Source organism: Tamandua tetradactyla, chromosome 19 (genome assembly GCF_023851605.1).
Source record: "Tamandua tetradactyla isolate mTamTet1 chromosome 19, mTamTet1.pri, whole genome shotgun sequence".
NCBI lineage: Eukaryota > Metazoa > Chordata > Mammalia > Pilosa > Myrmecophagidae > Tamandua > Tamandua tetradactyla.
The window spans coordinates 62363555-62385808 of record NC_135345.1 but is presented as its reverse complement, the minus strand read 5'-3'; the positions used below and the strand labels follow the sequence as shown (position 1 = coordinate 62385808).

The 22254-nt window shown below is 33.5% G+C and overlaps 1 protein-coding gene across 15 annotated transcripts in view; it reads right to left on the bottom strand.

Moving 5' to 3' along the window:
* The window catches only part of ADGRL3 (adhesion G protein-coupled receptor L3), an 841123-nt gene that overhangs the window by 660655 nt on the left and 158214 nt on the right, over positions 1-22254 (bottom strand). The window lies entirely within an intron of this gene.

The window sequence follows — 22254 nt, the reverse complement described above, 5'->3', positions numbered from 1 at the left end:
TTCCAATGTTTGTATTATTAAGCTTATAATCAGCATGCCACATGATGTACAATTAAAATAGGATTGTCCTTCAAAGTATTTTCTTAAGGATATCAAAATTTCCTAATGGTTCTATAACTAGTCATATAAATATATGCATTTTATCATGAGTCAATTTAAGAGCATTATACAATTATTAGTTGTGTTAATTTTATTATGACATTTAGTATTTATTATGCTACTAATAGTATATGCTATTAGGGGAAAGTTAAGTAACCATATATCTACCAACAAAATGACAAAAGCCAATATCTGTTCTATTATCTTGTCCCAAAATGGATAAAGAATTAGATATGGGTAGAAGGTAAACAGCATAATATAGCATAAAACTAAAATTGAAGGTAAACAGCATAAAATAGCATAAAACTAAAATTGAATTCTATTTCACAGAATAACCAGTGACTTACAATCAGGTACATTACAACATAATACAAAAACAGAATTTGGTGGAAAATTATTCATTAATAGAAGCATTGCATTTGTGGGGTGATTTAAAAACATTAAAGCAGTGAAGCTTATTGCAATTTTTCTAGTGATTGCCCAACCATATTTGGGCAATTAGTGAGGCTTTTTACCATGTAAGTAATACAAGTCCATATTTAAATGGCAAACTTAACCTCTTTGACAAACAACTAAAAACAATGTTTTAATGAAGTGCTAAAATTTTCCTGTACAACCAACAAATCAAGCAGGTTTTTTTTCAGTATTTATTGGCTCTTAACAGAGGTACTTTTCCCCCTGGTTTTTGAAATATCACATCTTACAAATATTCTCAATATCTTGAGCTAACATTAATGAATGAAGTTGGATAATTTCAGTTAAGAACAGAGGTCATCAGGAGATAGAAATAGGGTAGATATTGGGTAATTGGAACAGAAGGGATACAGATTATGCAACCGGACTGATTGTAAAAATTCAGAAATGGACAGCACAATACTACCTAACTGCAATACAATAATGTTAGAATGCTGAATGAAGCTGAATGTGAGAATGATAGAGGGAGGAAGCCTGGGGTCACAGATGAAAACAGAAGGAAAGATATATAATAAAGACTGAGATGGTATTATCTAGGAATGCCTAGAGTGTATAATGATAGTGACTAAATGTACAAATTAAAACATGTTTTGCATGAGGAAGAACAAAGGAATGTCAATAATGCAGGGTGTTGAAAACAGAAGGTAATTAATATTTTAAAACTAACTTATGTGTGAGACTAAAGCAAAAAATGTTTATTTGGTACAAAATTTGTATTTTGACTAGTGCATTTCCTATTATAACTTACGTGAACAGCTTAATTTAACACAATAAGTACATGGAACCTTGAGTAGGGCATGAGATTTTGTAGGTTTGTCCAGAGTGATGCCTCGATAAATCCCAGGAGGATTTCAACAGTGAATAAAAAAGTATTTGCAAAGTCCTCTTGGGGGAATGGTAAGAAAGGGGGAAAATTCAACTTCCCTAAGTGGAGAATTCTTGATATTATCACAAGCAGTGTGGACAACCAAAGCAATAGACTGAATCCCCCCAATCTTGGGGTTTGTTCATATGAAACTTGTCCTCACAAAGGATAGGCTAAGCCTATTAAAATTAGGCCTAAGAGTCACCCCCAACAGAACCTCTTTTGTTGCTCAGATGTGGCCTCTCTCTCTCAGCCAACATGACAAGCAAACTCATTGCCCTCCCCTCTCTATCTGGGACATGACTCCCAGGAGTGTGGACCTTCCTGGCAATGTGCGACAGAAATCCTAAAATGAGCAAGGACTCAGCACCAAGGGATTGAGAAAATCTTGACCAAAATGGGGAAGAGAGAAATGAGACAAAATAAAGTGCCAATGGCTGAAAGATTCCAAACAGAATCAAGAGGTTATCCCGGAGGTTATTCTTATGCACTAAATAGATATCACCTTTTTGGTTTAGGCGTAATGGAGAGGCTGGAGGGAACTGCCTGAAAATGTAGAGCTGTGTTCCAGTAACCATATTTCTTGAAGATGATTATATAATGATATTGCTTTCTCAATGTGACTGTGTGATTGTGAAAACCTTATGTCTGATGTTTCTTTTATCTACCTTATGGACAGATGAGTAAAACATATGGATTGAAAATAAATAAATAATAGGGGGAACAAATGTCAAAATAAACTTAGTAGATTGAAATGCTAGTGATCAATGAATGGGAGGGGTAAGGGGTATGGGATGTATGAATTTTTCTTTCTGTTTTCTTTTTATTTCTTTTCTGAATGTTCTAAGTAATGATCATGAAGATGAATATACAACTATGTGATAAAAAAGAATGTTCACATTGTATTTGGATTGGTTTTATTAATACAAATCAAAAAAATATTCTCAATTTCTCAGTATTCATTGGTAAGATTATCAGAGGCCTCGCTCTACAAACATTATCCCCCTTTAGAACATTTTGTCTCCCATTTGGAAAATGTATTCTGACATCCAAGTATCACTAATTCCTGATATCACCAGACCCACTCTACCCCCGAAAAAAACAGACAACTTCTGCATTACACCATAGCTTTGTATATTCCTCTATTATTGTGATTCCTACACTGTAATGTGACCTGCTTGAGAACAGGAACCATGGCTTCTTCATCTTTGCATACCTTCACCCTAAAAATTCAAGCACTTGACAGGGACTCAAAATGCGGATAAGTGAACAAAACTTTTTATTCTTTCAACTGGAAGCTGTCTGTATCTGCCTCATATATACTGAGACCAAGAACAAAACTGCACCCATCATATGTTTTTTAATTTGTTTGTGTAGCTGCCTCTTAGGTCTTTTTTCTTTTCTCTTCAATTTACAGTTTGGCTATTTAGCATTTCGGGGCTTCACTCAATTAGATCAGTTTATGGCACTTAAGAGGCAGCAGGCAGCTTAGAGGAAAGAATAAGCTTAAAAATGGCCACTCAGTTTCCTAAGGAGAAGAAGGACAGATCTGAGGCATCTGAGCGGAAAGGAAAAGGGTGTGTACGTGGCGGGGGGGTGGGGGGAGGTGTGAAGGTAAAAGAAATGGAAACAAAGGGAAGGGCAGGAAAAGATATCATATCAAATAAAACTATTTTATCACTATGCATAATAAGGCCAAATTTCTTTTCTAATAAGTAAACTTGATGTAAAGGGATTTTTAAAAAGGATATTTTTGTATAGTGTGACTAGTAAGAAGGAAAGAACTCATGAAGGATATACAAATTTGGTATTATGGATGAAAATTAATCCATAAATATTTTCTCATAATTTATTATTTTGTAGGAATGAATAAATCATTTGAACAAATCATTCAAAAATGCTATGAAAAGTAATGCACTAGGAATATTACAATTCAGTCTAGGTATAATAAATTTGAAATCTTGGCTCTCAGTATAGATTAAAGATTTAATTTAATTTAATTTAATTAAAAAATTAAAAGTTAAATTAACCTATGTTATGGTCGAACCTTATAAAACAAACAGGTAGACAAAGCTTCAAAAATGGAAAATAAGATAAAATTAAGGTTGAATTCATCAATTAAAATAAAATCAGGAATATATAATAAACAAGGAGATCCAAGGTAGATTTGGCAATCCTGAGGCAGGAAACTTAAATAGTCAAGAAACTTCATTCATTCATCAAATATTTTTTTTTTCTCAGTACTGTTCTAGGTACTGTGGATTTGGTAGTGAACAGAACAGACAAAAATAGCACTCACATAGAATAGAGAAAATAATTGCTTTCATATATTTGATAAAGGTTCAATATTCAGAATATATAAATAAATTTCAGAACTCAATAACAAGAAGGCAAATAAATAAATTTTAAAACAGATATTTCTGCAAAAAAGATAAACTAGTGGTAATAAGCACTTATCCTTGCTTAGCTGGGAAATGCAGATCAAAACCACAATGAAATACCACTTCTTTACACTCACTAGCATAGCCATTATTAAAAAAAATAGAATAAATAATTGTTGACAAGGTTGAGGAGAAATGAGATCTTTACACATTGCCAATGGTATTGTAAATTGGTGCAGTCACTGTGGAAATAATTTTGGTGTTTCCTCAGAAAATTGAACACAGAATTACTATATGGCCCAGAAATCCCAATGCTTGGTAAATACCCCTAAAGTAGAAAAAACTCAAATGAATATTTGTACACCAATGTTTAAAGCAGCATTATTCACAATAGCCAAAATGTGGAAGCAATAGATGAATGGATAAAAAAATGTATTATATATAGAACATGGAATAGCATTCAGCAGTAAAAAAGGAATGTAGTATTGATACATGCCAAAACCTAGGGATAAAACTTGAAAGTATTTCATTGAATGAAATAAACCAAACACAAAAAGAATATTGTCTCATCTCAGTTATATGAAATATCTAAAAGAAGCAAATTTCATAGAGACAGACAATGAATGGTCATCAGGGGACAGGGGTGGGGAGAGGAAGGGCAGTTATTGTTTGGTGAATACACAGTTTCTGTTTGAGGTGATGAAAAAGTTGGAGCAATGGATATGGGTGATGACAGCACGATACTGTGAGTGTAATTAATACTACCGAATTGTACACAGCGTAAAGGGGACATTTTGTGTTGTATAAATTACATATATATATATATATATAAAAAGTTCTTTAAATTACATTGCTAGAAAATGAAAAAAAAATAGCACTCACAGAGCTTAAATTTACATTCCAGTTGGAGAGAAATAAGGGTATGTGGGTTTATGTGTGTCTATGTATATACACGAATAAATAAATATGCATATACATACACACATATACATATACGCATATATCATACCTACTATGAGGGAAACACTGTTTCAAACACTTTATATAATTTCATTTAATCCTTATAAATATAAATATCTTCTTGGGTTGGTACTACCATCATCTTTATTTTATGAACTAATACATTAAGTACATAATAAAGTAAATATGAACAATATACAGAATTTGAACACAAGAAGTCCAATTGCAGAGTTGAAAACTTCAAATCTCTCATTACACTGAGTACTAATGGCTGTATTTATTGGGAGAAAACTGATAATGAAAGGCAGAAAATAAGCCTCCTGAAACAATTTTCAAAAAGTAATTTTCTCATTAATTACATCAATAATTCTGAATTCCATGACCTTGACCTCTGTTAGCACCTTCACATTCTGAAATTTAAGTGAGATTCTAGGAAACTCCAGTAAAAATTAATCCGGAATTAAGACAAATTCGTTGTGTGGCACAGTCTGAAATTATGTGGTATGGCCTTTAGAAAAATGTTTGTGTAGCCATTAGGAAATGACAGAAGCAAAGACATTTTTAAAAGATCATTGTAGTGTTAGTTAAAAGACTGTCTGCAGTCTAAGGTTATAGTTATATTAAGACACAGTAGATAAAAATGTGCTATCATCAATCATAGCAAATACTCCACACTAATGCAAGGTGTTAATAATAGGGTGCTGTAAGGGAATCCTGTGTTTTTATGCATGATTGTTCAGTAAACCTGCTGTTGCTTTAGTAAAGAAAAAGAAAAGAAAGAGAAAATGGCAATTAAATGGAATATATAATCCTGCACTGGATATAATGGAAGAAAAAAAGCACAAGAGAACATTATCGGGACATATAAAAAAACTGGAATGAAGATTGTAAGATTTATATCAATGCTAAATTTCTTGAATTTGTTAACTCTACTTCAGGTGACTTAAGTGAGTATCCTTATTCTTAGGATATGGACATGGAAGTATTAAGTATTCAAGGAACATGATTTATAAAACCCACTGCTCTGAATTAAAAAAATGATAAATTTTCCAAGTATATATGCTCAAAATTCATGCTAGCTGTTTCAATTATTTAGTGAAGCAAAGCAAAAATCTAGATTATTCATACAAATACAAACATTCTCAATTACCAGAGAATATGGTATTTCTCTGGATAGGTAGATATGTATTCTTCTCATATATATTAAGACAAAACTTGGAGAACTATATTCTTCTCATATATACTAAGACAAAATTTAGAGTTATAGAGTTACATCATGTTACTATGTTTATCCATTGTATGCAACCAGATAATAGAAAAGAAAGGACGGGAAGAGACCAGTAATGAAAATATTAGCATTCCATAAAATAGAACAAGAGTGTGGTTAAAGAATGTACTAAATTGGAACTCCACCATGTGAAATATAATCAGGCTCGACTTGCATAGATTAATTATGGGTTTCCTTTTATTGCACATATAAATACCACATTTTCTCTTAATTGCTTTATTCTTAAGCATTGGTATGAGGCTATTGCTCCCTTCCTAATGAAACTGAAATGAAACCTTTTTCCTTAAAGAAAATTCTCTTGAAAATGCAGTTATTGCATTAAAGCTGAATTTGCAACTTTAACCAGTAGATGTCTGTAAGAGATCTGAATATTATAAGGGAATAATGCATCTTAATCACAATAATGTCAATACTTTTCAAAAATTAAAGGAATCACACATGCAAAGAACAGCACTTTATCAGCAACAGTCCTTTGACTGAAGAGAATTTTAAAATGTCTAGGATTGTAGCTAATTCTATTAAAATACAAAGATCTGAAAACAGAAACCAAAACCAGCTCTTTGACAACACAGCGACATAATCAAGTCTGATATGGTTAGACAAAATTTGTTTTATGTTTGTCTCTCAAAAGAACTGAAAACATCAATGAGCACATGGAGCAAATTTTACGTGGGCCAAAGAACCTCAAAGCATGTCGTTTACATAGAGTGTATACTAATAACTTTAAACTGCAAACAAAAATTTTTGTTTTGCAATGAAGTTTTAAAATCTATGTAAATTAAGGTAAAGAAAAGATCGGCTATGAAGAGAATAGAGAGAAAAAACAAATTATGGTTATGGAGAAATGACACCAGTTGGTGTAGCCTAGAAAAGGGGATTTCCAGGTACCAATAAATCATGTGTGGGGAAAAAATGAGAGTAGACGCACACATCTGCTTTATGTGTTTACCCATGTGACTTCTGTGCCTGGTACCTACTGGGTAAACATACCTACAAGTCTTACATCTATTCCCTTCTACTAAAACCTAGGTCTCCTTTAGATTATGGCTTGCAGGGTCCAATAACTAAACTAATTCATTTAATGTATCTTGTTTTAACTGTGAACATCTAAGCACAGAACTTTCTCCTTCTTGGTTGGCTATATGATGTGGGAAACTCAGTTCAATTAGGAATCTAGTACCTTAGAAAGCCCAACAGAAGAGATATTTGAGGTCATGCTCCCCTTTGGATGGTGCCACAATAATACTATGAAGGAAGCTGAATATGCTCCCTGCTAATTATACATATCTAACTTCCAGTTTTGCTGAATTATACTGTTAAGTTTTACTTCAAACATAAAAAAGAATACCAAATCCTGACCTTATCAGAGATCCAAACATCACAGAATTTCCATTCTTAGATATCTAGGAATGTCTTTAAAGTAGACAGAGCCAATTTCATAATGGCTATTCCTTATAGCTCATCTCTGTACTAATAAGAAAGCCTTCTGACCCTTCCCAGAGGATTCTTTAAATTATTTTTATGGATTTTGAGTACCCTTCATTTGAGGAATAAAAGAGAGGGGTACATTTTTATGTGTAGACATGAAAAAAATACTATAATTACTTCTACAAAAGTAGGAACAACTACTACTAATAATAATAATAAATAAAATATTAATAAGAATAACAGATTCTTTTTATTGAGCACATAAGTCCGTCTCCAAAACTAAACCCCTCAAATAGATCATCTGATTTATCTAAACAGGTGGTATCACTCTTATTAACTGCCTTTTAGTAATAACAAAACCAAGTTTTGGGAAGATTCAGAATATTGTCCAAGATCACACAGCCTGCAAGTTGTAGGGCCAGAAAGTCTGATGCCAAACAGATTACCCTGAACTGTTCATTGTACAATTCTGTCTAAGCAAAAATAATACTGAAAGACAGAGATAAAACTACTAAGAACTAAAAAAAAAGTTTCTTTTAAAGTTAAATAATTCATTAGTATCATGCAAAGGCATCTCTGATTAATTATTAATAGTTATTCACAGGTATTTATTGTGATAATGCTATAAATTAGACATTCTTTTCAGAAGCAAATACTAAGACGAAAAAAACGTGGTTTCTGGCCTCAAAGAACATGGAGTCTTGTGAGAAAATTGACAGATTATGCTGGTTTAAAACTGTTATGCACCCCAGAAAAGCAATGGTCTTTTAATTCAATCATGTGGGCACAGGTTAATCGTGGGTAGGACCTTTTGATTTGATTATTTCCCTGGAGATGTGACCCCGCCCATTCAAGCTGGATCTGAATTAGTTTACTGGAGTCTTTAAAAGAGCTCCTAGAAAGAGAAAGAGCTGAGTGGATACATAAAGCAGAAAGTCAGAGACATTTGGAGATGCAAAAGCTGAAAGAGCCGTTTGAACCCAGCCAGGAGAGACGAATAGCAGACATCGCCATGTGCCTTCCTGTGAAACCTGGGATGATTGGCCTTTCTTGAAAGACGGTATCCTTTAGTTGGTCCCTTAATTTGTACATTTTCACTGCCTTAGAATTGTAATTTATGACTTAATAAATCCCCTTTATAAAAGTCAAACCTATTTCTGGTATATTACATTCCAGCAGCATCTGCAAACCGAAACGCAGATGAATGAATAAAATAGCATAATGTGGCAGTGAACAATGTTGATGTTATCACAGAAAGATGATATGCTAAGGGCTTTGAAAAGTAAAGGAAATACGTATTTTAGCTTAGCATACTCCAGAAAATACTACCAGATATAATTTCTATGAATCATTAGGCTTGTCATCTAATTGCATGAAATATCAATGGATAATGTAAACATTGGTTCAACTCAGAGTTGATGGACCTATAAATAGTTGTTGACATACTCCCTGCATTTAAAATATTCTATCTCCACCTCTTCAACTAGGCCTTCAAAGGTCATCTCTTTGTTAATGATGTTGAATCCTTTTCCAACTTTCCCTTTGAGTCTTTTGATCTGTAAATCAATGGGTTATCTTTAAATATAATTTACTTTTCATTCCTTATTGTAACCAAAATCATGGGCTACATATTATTCTCTCTATAGACTATTCAGACTTGTTTTTCTTATCTATTTCCAACACAATAATCTGCATAGCCAGGTGAACTAGACAGAAAAGGATTTTCCCTCATTTCAAAAGTCAGAAAGCTGCAACTCCTAAAGATTGCCATTATATATTTCTCAAATGAGAGTTCCAAGGCAGGAATCCAAGACATCCCACACTTAGTTGAGCCACCTGCCACTACACAGGTCATTGCCCACCACTCCTGGCAATTGCAATAGTTCTTATGCATTTTTATAGCACCATTCTACCCCTTCTCAAATCTACCTTTCAAATGGTTACCAGAATAATATGAAATTTCATTTTCCTCATGATGATTTTCTGTTCAGTAGTCTATAAAAGCATCCTATTGTTGCTTATTGCTTTGTGGGTACACAGTATTTATTTATTTTAGAAAGTTGGGAATAAAAAAATAGAATTGTTTGGATACATCCCCTACACCTGTGCTTTCCAACATAGTATTAATTAAATAAATTAAAAATAAATTAACAAATTCATTAAAATTAAAAATTCATTCCCTCACCTGCACTAGCCACATTTCAAATGTTCAACAGTCACATACTCTAATGGCACAGGTAATAGAACATTTCCAGCATCGCAGAAAATTCAGTTTAATGCCTCTGTCCCAGACAATTTCTGAGGCATAAAGGGAGAGAAGACAGGCTGAAAAAGCTACAAAAAATAAAGTTATTTTATTTTAACACTGGAAAATAAAAATCCTAACTACAAAAATTCAAGTCACTCAATTATAACTAAGGCAAATAATCTGAAATACCCATTTTAACAAAATGTTTGTAAGCTTGGTAAATTTATAAAACCATATTAAAGAAATATCAAGATGGAGAAAATTTTTATGGAATGTATCTGTCAGTAGTATTATATGGCCTCTAAAACAACTTGAAATATAAATAAAAATGTCACATCTCTCCTAAAAAAAAAGCAAATAATCCAATTCATTGCACTGAGAATGAATGTGATCAACATGTAGTGTTGGTGGCATACAGTTAGCTCTCAGAGTGATCAATGACAAACTGGGGAAAAAAAAGGGAAAAGAGGGGAATAAAATATACACTACTGCTTTCCAAAGGGTCTGACAAGAACTTCAGAAGGCTGAATACAAATATTGCGTTAGAAACATCATCTTTACACTACCCTACTCCAACAAATGGAATTTTCACATCAGCTAGTTTGGATTGCTGACTGGCTTCTCAAACAAGATTATTCCTGACATAGTAATTTTTTAAACAGGAAAAATGGTAGAGATTTATGCTTAATTACATATTAAATATCAGGCACTATTCCAGGAACTACGGATATAGTGGCAAACAGACCAAAAGGTCTTCAGAGACCTTCAGTTTTCATAGGAGAAACACATAATAAACAAGTAAATTAATATGTGTATAAGATAATATCAAGGAGGGTACATGTTATTTTTGAGACATCCCTTCTGTCTCCTTCACTAAGACTACTCTATTGTGATCCAGTGAAAACTAAACCCTTCCAAAGGGATTCTGAGAGCTTACAAGTATGAAAGAGAAAGTTTTATTGGTTTTGCCTATAGCTCCCACCCCAGATTTTCAAATATATGATAATTATATGGCCAACAGTAGGACAAAAAGAAATACTCCTTGAGGAATCTGAAAGAAGCTCTTTGAGAAGGCGTGAAGGACTAAGTAACACTGACATAGTAATTTTTTAATGTAGTTCCCCACACCTTTCTGCATTCCTTTATGCTAAAATCTCATCTCCCATGAAAGCAGCCTCAAATCCTGGAGGACAACAGTTGCTCTAAACTACTGATGTATTTTAAATATGGAGTGTGTGCTGGTTTGAAAGGATATATGTCCCCTAGAAAAAATATGTTTTAATCAAAATCCCATTTCATAAAGGTAGAATAATCCCTATTCAATACTGTATGTTTGAAACTGTAATCAGATCATCTCCCTGGAGATGTGATTTAATCAAGAGTGGTTGTTAAGCTGGATTAGGTGATGACATATCTCCATTCACTTGGGTGGGTCTTGATAAATTTCTGGAGTCCTATAAAAGAGGAAACATTTTGGAGAATGAAGGAGATTTGGAGAGAGCAGAGAATGCTGCAGCACCACGAAGCAGAGACTCCACGAGCCAGTGACATTTGGAGATGAACAAGGCAAACACCTCCCAGGGAGCTTCATGAAACCAGAAGCCAGGAGAGAAAGCTAGCAGATGATGCCATGTTCACCATGTGCCTTTCCAGCTGAGAGAGAAGCCCTGACTGTGTTCACCATGTGCCTTCTCACTTGAGAGAGAAACCCTGAACTTCTTCGGCCTTCTTGAACCAAGGTATCTTTCTCTGGGCCTTTGATTGGACGATTCTATAGACTTGTTTTAATTCGGACATTTTCTCAACCTTAGAGCTATAAACTAGCAACTTATTAAATTCCCCTTTTTAAAAGCCATTCTGTTTCTGGTATATTGCATTCCAGCAGCTAGCAAACTAGAACAGAGTGCAAAGTTTAGTCCTAAATGCACCATAATTTCCATATGTGCTGGATTGCAGATAAATAAGCCATTTTAAAGCAGGGAGAAGGATTTCTAGAATGGCTAAGTGTGTAGTTTAGAAAAAACACTCTCCAAATCAATGATAAAACTAGACAAAATTACTGTAACCATTTTATCACTCTGGAAATGGACCAAAATCATACAATGAATTTAGGACTCAAGAAAACTACTGAAACTCTGAAAAGAGAAGTGGGGTCCCATGGTATTTTCGCCTATGAATTTTTCCATCGCTGCCCTCATCCTTAGATAAGGTAGGTTATTTCATTTTAAAAAGTTGATAAATTTAAATAACCTATGGGTGACAAGGAAATTACCAGAAAATAGAAAATATTCTGAACTGTAATGAACACAAAAGCACAACATATCAAAAATTATGGGATGCAGTTAAAGCAGAGTTCGAAGCCAAAGTATAGCTTTAAACTTATATTCAAAAACAAGACCTGAAATCAATAACCAATGTTCTCACCTTAAGGAACCAGAAAAAGAAGAGCAAAAAAAAAAAAAAAAATGCAACAGCAATAAGAAACAGAGAATAATAGAATAATAAAGGAAAGAACCCATGATGCTGATCAAGAAACCAATGTTAAAATGAAAACTCTCCCACTTATTATTTTATTGTACAAAAAATGTTACCTTCTCTAGACCCTTAGTATCTTAACCTGCAGCATGTAACTTAGATGAGATTACTCATACCCTTCCTCCTTATTGACAAAAATAATGGAAATATTTTTGGAAAAGCAAATTTGTATAATGGAGACAATAAGTATAAATGGCCAGTCAACTCACTTTACCTACTGGGGAAAAAATTTGCAGATAATCCCAAAACAGAGAATAATCCTCAGTTTAATCAATATGTTATATTGATTATACTTTTACTTTTAGAAGGCTACCTTCTTTCCTTTTCTTTATGTGAATATCAAAATAAATTATAATTAATGTCAGAAAGGCAAGAAAAATTATTGTTGTGACAAGCAGCTGACCAGCTTACATACATTAAAAAAAAAGAAAACTTAATGAGCATCTACTATTAATCAGGCACTATGGTCATGCCTAGGGTAGAGGGCAGTGTTCACTGACACATTCCTTGATTTATGGAGAAGAGATTTTTTAAAATCAAAATCAAATTATTAGGCCTTTTACTTATTTCCTTTAGGTTGCAATTCAATTACATGGGGATTGTTTCTGCCTCTTAGAAACAATTAGTCCAAAAAAAAGTGTCCACGGTATATGTAATACCAAAATTCTCATCCCAACAGATACTTGGCTAGGGCATTGTACTTGAGCAGTGATTCCTCCAAGGATTTGCTACTACTGTTCTCTTTCAGCCATGATAAAGATACAAACAGGCAGCAACATTATTCTTTCACAACTATTCAAAGCTGTCCAGTCAAGATGCAGTCTTTCCTAACCACAAGCAACTCTTTCATTGAGTCTGGCCTAGAACTGATTCCTAGAAGGTTCAGCTTTGTTCCTCGTATGCAAGGAACGAGGCCGCTATTACCCTCGTTCCTATTTCCACAATAAGTGGAAAATGAAACCTGCTGTGGATAACCCACCATTTGAATGAGTTCAAATAGTCTATTGCATAATGGAAAATGAGAAGCTACCTAAGATGTGAGAAATGGTGGTAAAATATACAGCAGATATTGCTGTTGAAAGTTAGAACAGAAACCTAGAGAAGGACTCCATTCATAATGGTGATTTTATTGGGAGTGAAATGGATTAATGCCTGGGAGTAGAAGGGTCTCCTGTTCTCTTATTAACATTTTTGAATTAAAAGAAGCAAGCAGACCGTTTCTTCAACCCTAGGATAATTCAGTAGACTCTCAGGAAGATATTTCCTCAGCAATTGCTGTTCATTTCTTTCTCTGCTCAAGAAATAGCCTTCAATTTATAAATATACAAAGTAATGAGGGGAGCACCATGTTGGCTCAGCAGGCAGAGTTCTTGCCTGCCATGCTGGAGAACCGGGTTCAATTCCCAGTGCCTGCCCATGCAAAAAAAAAAAAAAAAAGTAATCAGGCAATTTATCCTATGTTTTACACCTCAAGATGGGTGTTATGACTATAATTATGCATAACATTTGCATGCCAGTCATACTTTTCAAACTTCTATAATAATGGGAATTATAGACTTCTTCCTTTTTAAATAAAATGTCCCTACCCCTCTACAATTTTAAATGATCATTTCTCATTTAAAAAATTCTGAACTCAATCCTACCATTTATATCATGAAATCACAATTTTCCCCCAAACAGTTCAAACTAATTTGAACAGTTTGCTTTTTAAATATTAAAACACAATAATTCAGTTTTTAAGAAGTTTTAATAAAAAATAGATTATAGAGATAAATGTTCATTTGTTTCAATCTCAGTAAGAAAATAATGAATTTGGAATAAATATTTTTCAGAACACAGAGGAGTCACGTAAAGAAGAAGAAAATACATTTTCAGAATTCCTATTAAAATAGGAAATTAATAAAACTCATTGAATTCATTGTCAAAATATACCTGCAACTAAGGATTACTGATTGCTAATGCTTCTTTGAATATGCATTTTAAAGTTCATTTTAATGTTTCTTTTCTTCTACAATGGCTGCACAAAGAGAAAAACAGACAGTCACCTTGTTCTTTAAAATAGATGCACTTTGAAACTTTGAATATGAATCAATTCCCTTTGAAAATGCTGGAGATGGTCACTATTTAAATGGCGGGTATATGGAATCATTTTTAAATGCAAAGTAATTAGTTTTAAATATATAATATTTAAACACTTTAGAATCCCTCCATCTTCTTTCCTATGACATGGGCCAAAGACATATGAGCCTAATCTGATATATGATGCTAGAACAATATAAACCAGAAAAATTTAGGAATATAATTACTGGTTCATATGAGAATTATCTCATTAGTATGACTGTAAGAAATCTTGTCCTCCTTTATTTTATATGCAGAATTGAAACAAGAAACTTTAAAAATATATTCAAGCAGAAATTCTGAATTATGAAAAACCTAAGTTTATCATTTATTATCCTGTCCTTAATTATCATGAGGTTTTTAAGACACCAAAAGTCACTTACCCTTCATGGTAAATTTAGACATATAAAATCATTTTATTTCAAACTCTTACATTTCAAAGAACAATTATTATACCAATACATTCTACCAAATATTTTCTACAAACTTACTGAATTTTTAAAAGTAATTGAATTTTTATATACGTATATAGTTGTTCAATATCAGGTCCAGAGAACTGTATAATCCCACAACTATGAGGACATATTTCCAGTGATATCAATCCCAAGGAAAATCCAGTATGCAGAGTCCTAAATTTTACTCAAGATGAGAACCTGGCATTTAATAAAGTGTTCTTTCTCAGAGGTTTAAAACATTACAGATTGCCAAGCCAGACAGTGAATCTCAGAAGAGCTTTTTCCAAAAATCCTCATTCCTCTGGTCATTAAAGAAATCAATAAATGTATTCTAACTAAAGCTTAAAAAGCTTCTGAGAAGTGACCTCTGCCAAAGTCTTTTGGGGACTTTCCAACTGTGCAAGGGGCAGGTTGTGGGATCAAAAACTACAAAGAAGGAAATAAAGAAATGCTTCTGTATAAGTCAAAAAAAAATTTGTCTGGAGGACTAAAAAGGATTAGCTTATATATCAAATATCAGATTTCCATTTCATTGCTACTTTGCTTTCTCCTCTTTTTCCTATCCCTTTCCTGCATTGCCTGCAGTTCACTGCATAAAGCTTTATTTCTCACTTTGTATAAGATTTCAAGCAGAAAACCTTCATAGTGTGGTCTTTAAAAAGGAATGCTTTATGTTACACAGTGACAAGCCCCTTATCCAAGACTTCAACATCTGTAAATCAGACCAATCTAACATCTAGTTCTGAATAAGAAATTACTTTTATTTTTTATAAAGAAAAGGCCACACTGCATTACACCTCAATGAACTTGATTCAGGAAGAGGCCCTCAATGAAGATTTAGTTTGCTTTTCTATCGAGTTAAACCAAAATCAGAAGACATAGAAGCAGTATCCTGACAGACAACCACCACAAAGACTTAAAAATCTGAGGAACAATCTCAAAAGAGTGTTGGAAACCGTTTTATTCAAACTGCAAGCATCTGCAGTTCTGGCCCTTTAATTGAACAGATATTTGTCTCAATTTTTCAGAAGTATTCTCCTTCCAGAGAACCACTTCCCAAGGAGATTCTAAACAAGTGAAGTTGTCCTGCTGTAAAATTCAAACTAGTTATAAAACAGTAAGGTTAAATTATCTTGGTAAAATAGACAATTAAAAGTTAACATCCTTGTTAACATTTAAATATGTGTGTTATATCCTCTCCTTTTCAAGACATAGCTTTTAAGTATTTCAATTTATTTCTGTAGATTATACATACACACACACACACATACACACATATATAAGAAGAGAACATAAAATTCACATTTTACTTATTCGTTTTTTTTTTTTTTTTTTCACATGGGCAGGCACCGGGAATCGAACCCAGGTCCTCTGGCATTGTAGGTGAGCATTCTTGCCTGCTGAGCCACCGTGGCCCACCCTTATTCATTTTTTATATAACCATGAAGAGGGAAATGCATATCATTCTTTTCAAACAATGCCCATTGATTTTTGTTTTTTTTTTTAAGTTTTGGTTTTGCTGTGGGAGAAGACACATGTATCCACAGACTTTTGAAAAATAATGAATTTTGCTAGCAAGCTACCCAACTGCTCCTTAAAAAATAAAAGTCTATCAAACTGAAACAGTAAGTTTTCAAAATAATAAAGTCAAAGAACAACAAAAAATGGATACGACTAACCTGAATCATTAAAATATTTTTAAATTTGCTTTGTCGCTAAATTTGTTATTGAATACAATCAACTTGTTTTGAAGTATGCATTCACGAGATACAAATGAAAAACTAAAAGCTAAAAAAAGAAATTTTTTTTTATGTTCTTTATACTCCTTCCCTAAGAAATAAAGTTAAGTTCTGAAATTCATATGGGATTAAATACTCATTACAAGAGTTTTGGCTATTATAGCCAAAAATCAAGCTCAAAGATGAACTGATAATATCTGAGAGAACAGCAGAAAACTGGTTTGTAATTACTGGCTGAAATTATTTTTTACCCCCCAAAAAAGATGTTTGTCTTCCAATTCTTGGCAAAATTCCCACTATTAGTCCACAGCTTATAAATTCTAAGTTTCAACTTGTCATGTGAACTTTATCCTATTAAAACAAATAGAAATAAGTATATTAAAAATCAAATGTATTTAGGTTTTCATTAACAAAATTATTTAGTCATTTTTATTCAATAATCAACCAATAAAGGAAGAAAGAGCCACAGTTAAGGTGTACCTGAGCTAGCAAACTGAGATACAAAATTGAATTAAACATTGCTCATGCTCCTAGGACCTCGGGTTCAATTGTGTAAATTCTTAGTAGTGCACAAAACTCTTGGCCTGGAAGTTTTCAATTATATTCATTAGTGGTAAGAATAACAGTAGACACAATAATAAAACAACAACAAAAATGGCCTAAGAGGACCACTAAATAAAAACACAATTTGAATCACAATCTGGGCAAACTATATTAACAGTACAATATAGTGCAATGGCAAATTTATTGAAAATATTACCTAAATATCAAAAAGCAAATAAATGTAAAATATCTTTCTCCACTTCATTGCAGTCAAAGAAAGTCAAGTTGCAACTTAATCCAATTATGCCAATTTAGGATACATAACTACTTAAAAGCCTGATCTATACTAAGTGATGAAGGATAAATGGATTCAGTTCAAGCCCACTTTATTTGCTTAGATGCTATTTATTATAGTTATATTTTATTATACAGTAGTAAAAAATTATAAGGTGACATCCTGTTATTTCCCACTGGGAAAAATGATACAGATGCACCATTAAACCACAGTACCGGTGTCATCATGCCAGGCTGCATTCCACTTGTGTCTTTATTATGTGTCAATAGACTGATGTTTATGCCGGCTGATGCTAAAGCTAGCCAAATTACTGCCACTTATATATTCCATAAACTGCATGGCTTTATAAAAAACTAGAACCTGAGCAGCTTCTTTAGTGAGTATATGTACATTACAAAGAAAAAGGTTGCTTTAAAACAAAACAACTAAGTATCATTACTTCTTTTAAGAAAACCTTTAAATGTCTTGATGTTCCCCTAAAACTCTTCTTCTATTTTCATGGAAAGTAGTTGACATCTCCTCAAACATCCAAACATATATCTTTGCCAAACTAAATTTTAGATAAATTGCAAACTTTATTCCAAATCAGTTACCTAATAATCGAATATGTTGAAAAAGAGAATGAGCGTCACAACAGAACTAAGATTGATATCTTTTCTAAACCCTCTAAACATCTTCTTTCTTTCCTTCATCATTTTTCTCATCAATCTATATTTACCTTGTGTTGAAAATGTTCGAGCCATTAGATAGAATGTTTCTATTCAAAACAGAAATACTTGTTGTTGTTTTTTTTTCCTGTCATTTGGGAGAGAGAGAGAGTGAAGATAAGGAAAATTTGTTTTTTTGTCAATTGTTGCCACTTCTACGGATGCTATTAATTGGTACTCTTCAGGCCTATGTGTTTTAGACAGGGAAACATCCCGTGGCAGAGCTTCTGGACTTCTATGAACTGCGTTTATAGACTTGAAGCAGAAGCAACTATCGGCTGCCACAGAGCAGCCTGTCAAGGCCAGGGCCAAACCTGAATTTGGGGGCTCCTAAAATCCAACAGCATCACCATGGCACATGCCTGGACCACCTTAAAATGTATCAAGCAAGTATGGCACTAGGGAGGATACATCTCCCTTCCCTTCAACATATGGATGATGTAATTCTTTTTGAGCTAGTTTAGCCCAAAGGCTCTTGAACATCAAGTAGCCTGCTTGCTGAGAATCTCCTTAAAACATTTCCCACTTCTTAAAGCAGTGGTCTCTTAAGCAGTTTCACCAGAGATAAAGGAAAACAGATATTATATTTTAGAAAAACGAGACGAACTTTTGAATGGGGTTTTGTATTGAATTTTTTTTGGCATTATGATCTCTGAAATCAAGTGAACTCAACAGCAACAGTTTCACATTTCCCTCTACCCACCCTTGTGCCAACTTCAGTTAAGGGGACACCTTGGTAATATGCATCTGTGTGGGTCATCATGTCATAATCATTGTTCTGTGGCTTGGGCATAATGTTATTACGCCCTGTCTCATCTTCCATTCCCTTCATCAGGTAAGCGTATTCTTTTGGTGTTTAGAGAATATCCTACTGCTTAATGTTTTCTTTGAAATGCAACCTAAAGTTAAGTAAGGATTGTCATAATTGCTAGAACTATTTTGCGAACACGAGTGCAAAATTACACATATTACAAAATTATGAACAGCTGTTCAAAACTTGATGACGCTATTAAGGTGTAGGTACCATGAAAGCAAGAGAACTGCCTTAAGCCACATTACAACAATCATTATATATAGAATTTTGGCAAATGACATTCCCTCTCGAATATCCTGTCCTCATAGCTAATCCCAACCTGTTTTTATATATGGTGACCTGAATTTGGAATGAACTTTTCTGGTTCCCCAACTATGTTAGTGGTTTGATTTACTTACTCATTTATGCAGCCTAAAATTTACTCTAAACCTACTACATCCTAGACACTGCACTATTTTCAGAGATAATATAGAAAGCCCTGCTTTCTAAGGACCCTCAAGCTCTGTGGAGGAAACAGTCTTATAAATAAAAATAATTTAAAGTGAGGATTTTAAAAAAAGGAACTAAAAGCAATGGAGAAACACAGTTGGGTTTTTAAGTAAGACGGACTCAAATCCTAAAGTAAATCAATACCATCAATTTTGATAAATCATAATACAATGGTTTGACTCGTATGCCCAATATTCCATGTTTAATATACTGTCCAACCCCATAGTAAACTCATAGAAGCAGGATATACCATTTACTAAGTACTTTAATTCTCCCAAATTATTATGTCACTAATTACACATATAACATATAAAGGACACATGCAATAATAGCAAACGCCAATAAAATATGGTGCTCCTGAGCCAGACTGCATGAGTAAACATTCTCACTCTGTGCCTCAATCTACTTTTCTTTAAAATTATGTTGTGGCCTATCAAAATATCATTGAAATTAAATGAAGTAACCCATTTAAAACACCTATCACTGTCTCTAGCAGATAATACTCACAAAACAGCTTTAACAACGAAGGTCCTTAATGTTATATTTTGTTTCACATACACACGATTTTTAAGAATCCTAACTTACAAAGTAAATAGCATCATCATCATTTAGCAGATGAGTAATCTGCAGCTCAGAGAAATTAAAATTTTCTCAATATGAGAGTGTTACTAAATGTCAGAGTCAAAGGGAACACGTATTTGCATAACGGTCATAGGTATCCAATAGATATTGCTTTGTTAAATGAGTAAATTAATGTAAGGAATTAAAGAGTACAAAAATAGGGTGGGCCACAGTATCTCAGCAGGCAGACTTCTTGCCAGAGACCCGAGTTAAATTCCTGGCGCCTGCCCATACAAAAATACAAAAATAAATGACATTCATTTTACTTTGGGGATCATAACCTATGGCTTTTAATTTATTTTTTTAATTGGGGCCTTTGTCTTACGAATCATGACAAAATAAAGTATAGATATCACATCACCATTCATTATTAAGAAAAAAGGAATAATATGTAATCACTTTTAGGCTATTTTTAACTACCTCCACTATAAAATACTTAAATGGAATTTGCACACTCAAGACTTTTTGGAGTATGACTACCACAAAAAGGCTAGCTATAAAAATCCATGGCATTTGAGATGAAAATGTGCTTGTGATTTTTTATTCTCAAGTTTATACTAAAAGATGAGTACAAATATTTCTCTGGTAGTTTTAGAAAATCTGAAGTTGCTTCTAAAGTATCTTGGTTCTTCATTTTATGACTGTGCGTGAAACAAAGGCATATTACAACTGAAACAGAAAATTCCACTGGCAGGGGTAGGAAGATGGGACATCTTGAACAGCCCCAGTCAGCTTTCATAATGATATCACAATAATCTCTGAATCTACCATCAGGTCAAATGGTACTCATACCAGAAAATTGCTTAAATAGAGATGCTGCCATTCTAGTTTCACAGACAATTCAATATAGAGTTCTAGAAGAATATTTCAAAATTTCCAAGCTCAACATTGTATAAATTATACTGCATTTAAATTCAAAGAAAAGGCAATTTAGTGCTAATGACTGGATATTGTGTCAGAAAGTTATGCTCTGAGTCAAAAAGTAGGAGATTTAGATTTTCATTGGGAAACGGCTAACCAAAGCTTTGAGAAATAGTCATGGGGAAACATTATAATAAAAATGACCCGAAGATAATCTTCTGCTCTTAAAAAATTATGTATGTATGCATGTATGTATGTATAGGTAAAATTTTGAAATATATGCTTGTGCTATAAAAATATACACCACTGAGAGGGCATTGCTAAGTGTTATATGGCACATGGCTAATCCTATAATCCCTTTACTTTTTTTAGACAGTTTTCTTCAAATTTTGATTGAATGCATGTTTCACAACATTATGCTTACTGCTAAAATACTAAACTGTCCTGTTCTTAAAAACATGTGCAACATTCTTTTGCCAATTCTTGACGAAAGTCTTTCGCACGTTTCTATATATCCTATTTTCTTTTTGCCAATTAATTCCAGTCCTTATTTTCAGAATATCTGTCCTAAAATATAGGTATATCAATAATATAAATAGTTAACTTCAACATGTGCTGGGCACTGTTGTAAGCCCTTTTCACACAGAGCTTGTCTAATCTTTACAATATCATAGAGGTAGATATAATTGTCTCCTGGTTTTTAGATGCAGAGATAGAGGCATAAAGATGAATTAAGTTGCTTTGTCCATGTTTAGTCATTGGTAGGCGGTACTGAAAATCAAGCTTATATGATCTCAAGCTCATGCTCTTAGCTACTTCATTTTAATCTCTACTTTTTTTGACAGTATAATGTTATTTCCTCTTCAAGTCTCACCTGGGAAGCAAATATTTCGATGAAACTTTTCACAATCGTGAAATTTCTGCCAACAGGAAATTTTCCCCTCGTCTCATAACATGATGCCACTCTTTCTGGTAGCTCACACTTACTGAATATTAGTTGCATGCTAGGTAAATTTTATCTACACATGAATTACCTCACAAATGTGTGGGTTACCCCTTTTTTATAAATGGAGGAAATGAGGGCTAAAGATAAATGATAGGAAGTTAATACACAGATGGTAAAGGATTCAAACCTAAGCAGCTGTGCTCCAGGGCCTATACCTTATACCATACATATTCACAGCATAATATTTCAGGGAATAACAATACAGGGGATTGGAAAGAACAACAGAGAGGACAGGAGCACTGGGCTTGGAGTCAGCCACAATCCTTATCTGGGTCTCCCACTTCCTAGATGCATGGCTTTTGGCCGAATACTTTAGCTCTGAGCCTCA